The following is a 6051-nucleotide window of genomic DNA, read 5'->3' on the forward strand; positions in this document are numbered from 1 at the left end:
CTCTAAGTTTGGTGTGTTTATCCGTGATCACTAAGATCATGGCCCCCAAAGGAAAACAACCCACTCCAAGAGGCAAGAAAGAGAGCGTTCCAAAACCACTTTGGAATCAAGGGAAGTTCTTATCTAAAGAACATTCGGACCATTATAACAAAATAATGGGTCTGAGATCAGTGATCCCGGAAGTTAGATTCGATCTGAAAGAAGATGAATATCCGGAGATCCAGGAGCAAATTCAAATCAGGAACTGGGAAGTCCTAGCTAATCCTGAAACGAAGGTGGGAAGGAATATGATCCAGGAGTTCTATGCTAATATGTGGCAGACTGACAAGCAAAAACTATCTGGAACTGCCTTCTATGAATATCGGACCATGGTCAGAGGAAAGATTGTTCATACCACCCCTGACAAGATCAGAGAGATCTTAAAGCTACCTCAGCTGAAAGATGATCCAGATTCCTTCAACAGGAGAATGATGAGAACAGACAAGGGCCTGGATAAGATTCTAGAGGACATATGTATCCCTGAAGCCAGATGGACCACCAACACAAAGGGTGTCCCAAACCAACTCAAGAGAGAAGATCTCAAACCAGTCACCAGAGGATGGCTGGACTTCATTGGGCATTCTCTGTTGCCTACCAGCAACCGTTCTGAAGTCACAGTTAAAAGAGTAGTGATGATCCATTGTATCATGATGGGAAAAGAAGTGGAAGTTCATCATCTAATCTCAACTGAACTCTACAAAATTGCTAACAAAAATTCTAAAGAAGCCAGGTTGGCTTACCCAAGTGTGATATCGCTACTCTGCAAGGATGCTGGAGTAAGGATGGGAATAACTGAGTACATCTCAGTTGAGAAGCCAATCACCAAAGCATCAATGGAAAAACAACAAGCGCAGGAGGATCCCACCAAGAAGAAAACGCAGGAATTCCTTCCAGAAATCCCTCAATCTGAATATTGGGAGTATCTTGAGACGTCCATCACCAAGATACGGGAAGCTATGGAGCAAATAATAAAAGAACAGAAGGAACACAGTCAAATTCTTACCTATATGTTTAAAGAACAAGAGGAGCAAGGGCGTGACTTAAGGGACTTGAAGCACCAGAAGTTATCTCTTGCAGGACCGAGCACCCCAAGGATCAGAGGAACCCCTGTTCCCCCAGAATAAAGGTTGTTAAATTCCAATTTCTGCTTTAAATCTGTGATAGTGTCATTAGAAAAGTTCACCTTAGGAGTCATATAGTAGTAATTAGTATCTATTTTGATCTTATCTCCAATTAAGCTATAGTTTATTTTTCTCATCATCAGCAAACATGAATAAAATAGTAGATCTTTTGATTAAGAGGCAATAAAATTTCGAGTTTTAATAAGAGAAATTCTAATTAGTTACATGTGGTGGCAATACTTTCTGTCTTCTGAATGAATGCTTGAACAGTGCATATGTCTTTTGAATTTGTTGCTTAAGACTGTTAAATATGTCGGCTCTTGAAAGAATGATGAACATGAGACATGTTATTGATAATCTGAAAAATCATAAAAATGATTCTTGAAGCAAGAAAAAGCAGCAAAAAAAAAAGCAGAAAAAGCCAATAGCCCTTAAAAACCAAAAGGCAAGGGTAATAAAAAGGATCCCAAGGCTTTGAGCATCAGTGGATAGGAGGGCCTAAGGGAATAAAATCCTGGCCTAAGCGGCTAAACCAAGCTGTCCCTAACCATGTGCTTGTGGCGTGAAGGTGTCAAGCGAAAACTTGAGACTGAGCGGTTAAAGTCAAGGTCCAAAGCAGAAAGAAGAGTGTTCTTAAGAACTCTGGACACCTCTAATTGGGGACTTTAGCAAAGCTGAGTCACAATCCAAAGGGTTCACCCAATTATGTGTCTGTGGCATTTATGTATCCAGGGGTAATACTGGAAAACAAAGTGCTTAGGGCCACGGCCAAGACTCATGAAATAGCTGTGTTCAAGAATCATCATACTGAAATAGGAGAATCAATAACATTATCTGAATTCTAAGTTCTTATAGATGCCAATCACTCTGAGCTTCAATGGATAAAGTGAGATGCCAAAACTGTTCGGAAGCAAAAAGCTGCTAGTCCCGCCCATCTAATTAGAATCTGAGCTTCACTCAAAAACTCTGAGATATTATTGCTTCTCAACCCATTAATCTTCTATTTTATTTGTCTAGTTGCTTGAGGACAAGCAACAGTTTAAGTTTGGTGTTGTGATGAGCGGATATTTTATACGCTTTTTGGGGTTAATTTCATATAATTTTTAGTATGTTTTAGTTAGTTTTTAGTTTATTTTCATTATTTTTTAGGAAAAATTCATATTTCTGGACTTTACTATGAGTTGTGTTTTTTCTGTAATTTCAGGTATTTTTTTGGCTGAAATTGAAGGAGCTGAGCAAAAATCTGATTCAGGCTGAAAAAGGACTGCTGATGCTGTTGGATTCTGACCTCCCTGCACTCAAAGTGGATTTTCTGGAGCTACAGAACTCGAAATGGCGTGCTTCCAATTGCGTTGGGAAGTAGACATCAAGGGCTTTCCAGCAATATATAATAGTTCATACTTTGCTCAAGGATAGACGATGTAAACTGGCGTTCAACGCCAGTTCTCTACCCAATTCTGGCGTTCAGCGCCAGAAAAGGATTAAAAGTTGGAGTTCAACGCCAGAAATGGATCCAAACCTGGCGTTGAACGCCCAAAATGGCCTTATGCACATGAATTGCTTAAGTCTCAGCCCCAGCACATACCAAGTGGGCCCCAGAAGTGGATCTCTGCACCATCTGTCATAGTCTACTCACTTTTTGTAAACCTAGGCTACTAGTTTAGTATTTAAACAACTTTTAGAGACTTATTTTGCATCTCATAACATTTTTTAGATCTGAATTTTGTACTCTTTGACGGCATGAGTCTCTAAACTCCATTGTTGGGGGTGAGGAGCTCTGCTGTGTCTCGATGAATTAATGCAAGTATTTCTGTTTTCCATTCAAACATGCTTGTTCCTACCTAAGATGTTCATTTGCGATTAACTGTGATGAAAGTGATGATCCGTGACACTCATCACCTTCCTCAACCCATGAACGTGTGCCTGACAACCACCTCCGTTCTATATCCGATTGAATGAGTATCTCTTAGATCTCTTAATTAGAATCTTCGTGGTATAAGCTAGAACTGATGGCGGCATTCATGAGAATCCGGAAAGTCTAAACCTTGTCTGTGGTATTCTGAGTAGGATTCAATGATCGAATGACTGTGACGAGCTTCAAACTCACGAGTGCTGGGCGTTAGTGACAGACGCAAAAGGATGAAGAATTCTATTCCAGTATGATCGAGAACCGACAGATGATTAGCCGTGTTGTGATAGAGCATGTGAGCATATTCTTCACTGAGAGGATGGGATGTAGCCATTGACGACAGTGATCCCCTACATACAGCTTGCCATGGGAGGACGTGCATGCGTGAATCAGAAGACAGAGGAAAGCAGAGATTCAGAAGACAAAGCATCTCCAAAACTCCAACATATTCTCCATTACTGCATAACAAGTAACCTTTAATTTATGCTCTCTTGGTTATTCGCAATTCAACTGATAAACATAACTGACTTCCTGACTAAGATTTACAAGATAACCATAGATTGCTTCAAACCAACAATCTCCGTGGGATTCAACCCTTACTCACGTAAGGTATTACTTGGACGACCCAGTGCACTTGCTGGTAAGTGGTACGAGTTGTGAAAAGTGTGATTCACAATTCGTGCACCAGAGCCTCAAAATATCATATATAGACAAAGGCATTATACTCACACATGCTCCTAAATGACACATGCAGTCAGAAAATATTACACCACGAATAGTACAATTAACCATACATGGACCTGTGTCACTACACTTTTCAGGTAAACCTCCCATTAAAGCAGATATGGAACTACCTAAAGGAATAGTTTCTAATTCATTAATTTTGTCTTTATGTATACATAAATCTTTTAGAAACTTTGCATATTTAGGTACCTGTTGAATAACATCAAAAAGAGAAACAATTACCTCAACCTTTTTGAATATCTCTACCATTTAGGGATCAGGTTCCAGCTGCTTCCTGGGCTTCCTTGCAAGTTGTAGAAATGGAATGGGAGTGGTGTCTTCTGCAGTGTCTGTGCCCTGTGGTGCTTCCTCCTGTGGTTGAATTTCTTCTTTTTCAGCCATGTCCTGTATGTCCTCTTCCTCTTCAACATCTTCTATTTCCACTACCTCTTCAGCTGAGGCGTGTTCTGGTGGGCTTGGCTCCTCTTGATTCCTCTCCTGCAGCGTGGTTCCAGACCTTAGGGTGATGGCATTAATGCCACCCTTTGGATTGGGTAATGGTTGAGAGGGGATTCCACTGGAGCTCAAAGGCTGGTTATTGGAGTTATTCATTGATCCAATCTGTGAGACAAGAGCTTGCAAAGTAGAGTTCAGACCATTTAGTGTAGCATAAAGGTTATTTTCCATGGTCTGTTGTCTCCAATCAATAGATTGTAGTAAGTCGTCATTAGAAGATGAAGAAGGATAAGTAATTTGAGAGGTCTGCTGTTGGGTATTCTGTGGTCCTTGGGATTGCCTCAGGTGAGGTGCTCTGTAAGGCTGGTTCTGGTTCTGCTGCCTGTTGTTGTTATTATTCCACCTCTGATTTTCCTGATTGTCTCTGCCTCTTCTGTTGTTGTTGTCCCTCCAATTCTGGTTAGAATTGTCCTACCATCCATGGCTGTAATTGCCACCTTGATTGTACCCTTGGTTGGGGCGGTCATAGAAGTTATGAGTAGCTGCCACGGTGTTGTCTTCCTGCTGGAGCTGCAGATATTCATCAGTATAATGGCTATAATCAGCACTGACTCCGCAAACTCTCTGTGGGACTAATTGTTGGCTTTGCTGTGGTGGAGAAGGTTGAGCTTGCTGAACTTGTTGTTGATTCAATTGCATTTGCTTCAGCAAGTTGGTCATTTCACAGATACTCTGAGTTAGAGCAGCAGTCTCTCTGCTAGAGGATACTTCTGCAATGGTTTTTGAATGGCCTTATTTCTGCCTGTGATTCCGAGTAGATTCATCTAAGTCACTGATCAATTGCTATGCCTCATCAGTGGTCTTGTACTTTTTCATAGACCCATTGCTAGCACTTTCCAATGTGGTCTTATCTTGGGGCCTCATTCCCTATGTGACGTAACCGAGTAACACTATCTTGTCAATCATATGGTGGGGGCATGCTTCCAGAAGATTATTGAAGCGCTCCTAGTATTCATAGAGAGTCTCGGATTCGTCCTGAACAATCATAGAAATGTCTTTCCTTAGTTTATCAGTAACTTCAGCCGGAAAGAACTTTTCCAAAAATTCTCTTCTAAGTGTATCCTAGTCAGATACAGTTGCTGTGGGTTGAGTGTAGTACCACTCTCTTGCCTTTCCCTCAAGAGAGAACGGGAAAGCTTTCAACAAAATTGAAGTTTCATCTGCACCATCACGCCTAACAGTAGAACAGGCTGCTTGAAAATCTCTCAGGTGCTTGATAGGCTCTTGAGCAGGTAAGCCATGAAACTTGGGCATCAAATTGAGCAGTGCAGTCTTTATTTCAAAGTCTGTAGCCACCACTGGGTGATGCACTTGAAACGGTTGCATTGTAAAATCAGGGGCTCCAGCCTCCTGGATAGTAACTCTCCTAGGTGCTGCCATGTCACCCACACGTAAATCAACCGAATCAGTAGAACGGGGGCTAGTTTCTTCCTCAAGTGACGTTTCAGATCCGCCCTCAGAGAGGACTAACCGACGCCGAGCTTGCCTTATTCGTGAAATAGTTCTTTCAATCTCAGGATCGAATACTGGCAAGCTTGGATCAGGAAGTGAACGCGTCATCTAACGAAAGAAATAAGCAGCTCATAGTAGCAAGATAAAATAAAATGCAAATAAATAAATTCCAATCAATAACTTAGCACTCTATTGCAACTCCCTGGCAACGGCGCCAAAAATTGACGTGGCGGAAAATGGCGAGTCAAGAATTGTTATAAGATATGCGTTGCAAGTATAGTTCTTAACCAA

At 41.3% G+C, this 6051-nt stretch overlaps 1 non-coding gene across 1 annotated transcript; it reads left to right on the forward strand.

Annotated features, from left to right (window-relative positions):
• Positions 1–5208: 5208 nt before the first annotated feature.
• LOC148546326 (small nucleolar RNA R71) lies at positions 5209–5316 on the forward strand. Its single transcript, XR_015901372.1, has one exon. It is a non-coding gene; the product is annotated as a small nucleolar RNA R71 (small nucleolar RNA).
• Positions 5317–6051: the final 735 nt, after the last annotated feature.

Source organism: Arachis ipaensis, chromosome B9 (genome assembly GCF_059453495.1).
Source record: "Arachis ipaensis isolate K30076 ecotype BB chromosome B9, ASM5945349v1, whole genome shotgun sequence".
In the NCBI taxonomy this organism is placed as follows: domain Eukaryota; kingdom Viridiplantae; phylum Streptophyta; class Magnoliopsida; order Fabales; family Fabaceae; genus Arachis; species Arachis ipaensis.